Genomic DNA, 2,052 nt, shown 5'->3' with positions numbered 1-2,052 from the left:
TAACCAAAAAAGCTCTCATCGTATTATCTACAGCATGAGAATTTTAAGAAACTCTACCTTAAATCCAAAACGGTAAAAGCTTCTACCACCTTTCTAAGCATTCGCGATCATTCACGGTCCACAGCCCTACTTCCATTTTTCACCTTTTTTTTTCTTTAATTTATTTTTAGGGTAAAAAATGTTTTATTATGTTAGATTTTTTTTTTTAAAAGTTATTTTGACAAATAAAGTTGCTCAACACGTGTCGAGTCTCTAGCTGTCAGCTACCTGAACTTCCCGTCTTCTTTCGAGCAGTTCCGGCCTGATTCTGTTCTTCCAAAACTCATCGTACAACTCTGCGCCTCCACCTCTACTCCGAACTTCCACCACCACCACTCTTTCCGTTAACCGGAAAACCTCCAATCCGATCACAAATTTACCGTTTGGCCATACCAACTCCAAACCCCAATCCTTTCGCTTCTTGATCCTCACATCCACCTCCCTCAACGTCTCATGAACCTTTTCGATAACTTCCTCCGGTCGTCCGGCGACAATCAGTTTTTCGCCTTGATGCGATGAGTTATATGTGTTGTCGAAGAAAGGAGAGAGGTTTAGACCAGAGGAAAACGAGATGAGGTCGAACGCGTTTAACGCCATCGTTTTATCATTCTGTTCTGGCCTCACGAGAAATTCTTCATCGTCGCACTCGTAAATCCCTTTGTTTCCTTTCCTGAACCACGGATGACGTGTGATGTCATCAATGGTGATCCTCGTCGACGGATTTGTGTCCAGAAGACGGCCCAATAGTCGCCGGAGATCCGCAGTCATCCATTTTGCGAAATGGTATTCGCCTCTGTATATCTTCTTATACATCATCATGAGATTTGGATCATTAAACGGCAAGTATCCGGCTGTCAACACGAACAAGATGACCCCACACGACCACACATCCGCCTTCGCTCCGTTGTATCCTCTCTTGGTGAGAATCTCTGGTGCAACGTAAGCCGGCGTGCCGCACAGTGTGTGTAACATACCATCGTCTCGGATCTGTCCTGTAACAGCACTCAACCCAAAATCGGAAACTTTCAAATTACCATTCTCATCGATTAGAAGATTCTCCGGTTTCAGATCTCGGTGATAAACACCACGAGAATGACAATATCCGATGGCGGAGATCAATTGCTGAAAGTACTTCCGGCTCTGGGATTCACTAAGACGAGTCTTGGCAACCTTTGCAAACAACTCACCGCCTTTAACGAGCTCCATCACGAAATAGATCTTCGTTTTTGTAGCCAAAACTTCGTATAATTTAACGATGTTGGGATGCCGGAGTCTGCGCATGATATCGATCTCGCGCTCGATATTAGACATGAGACTGGAGTTATGAGTGATTTTTTGTTTATTGATAACCTTGACGGCGAGGCTCTGGCCGGTGACGATGTCTCTGGCAAGGTAAACCTTGGCGAAAGCGCCGCAACCAAGAAGTCGTCCGAGCTCATACTTTCCAAACAGAGAGTTGGCAGCCGGCGGCGGCGGAGGCGGAATATTGTCGATCTCCGGCATCGCTTTTAACGACACCAGAGATCGGATCGGAATTGTTAGCCGTGTCCGATAGGATCGGAGGAGTAGCAGAGAAATCAATGGGGTTGGGGGTTTGGAACAGAAACTAATGTTTGGTTTTTGTTGGCCTGATAAATTTAAGGGATGAAATTGAAGCTTTTGGCGCCGGAAATTTTGAGAAATTTTGTGGTTTATATTTTTGTGGTTATCAGAAACAGTTGATGTTTAAAAAAGCAACTTATATGAAATATCAATTTTAATAAGTTACGAACTTTATTTATTTATTTTACTAGAGAACCTTGGTAACGAGGCTTTCAGTCAGCTTTTGAGTACCGATTATTTACCATTGTAAAGTGCAAACATGTTATGAAATCGCAGAGGAACTTCTATGACCACAAAACCGAATAGTATAGGATTACAAACTTTAATATTGTTATCAGAGGTAGGGTGTTATTCAGTTAGTTTTTTCGGTTTTCAGTTTAATTGGTTCGGTTTACTGGTTTTTTTATGTCT

The 2,052-nt window shown here is 42.8% G+C and overlaps 1 pseudogene; it reads right to left on the bottom strand.

Moving 5' to 3' along the window:
* LOC145072562 (CBL-interacting serine/threonine-protein kinase 11 pseudogene) lies at positions 1 to 1,751 on the bottom strand (annotated as a pseudogene).
* Between the last annotated feature and the right edge of the window lie 301 nt (positions 1,752 to 2,052).

The sequence above is a fragment of the Lactuca serriola genome, chromosome 9 (genome assembly GCF_051521515.1).
Source record: "Lactuca serriola cultivar US96UC23 chromosome 9, Lser_US96UC23_V15, whole genome shotgun sequence".
NCBI lineage: Eukaryota > Viridiplantae > Streptophyta > Magnoliopsida > Asterales > Asteraceae > Lactuca > Lactuca serriola.
The sequence above is the reverse complement of the archived record's forward strand: the minus strand, read 5'-3'. Positions and strand labels throughout refer to the sequence as shown.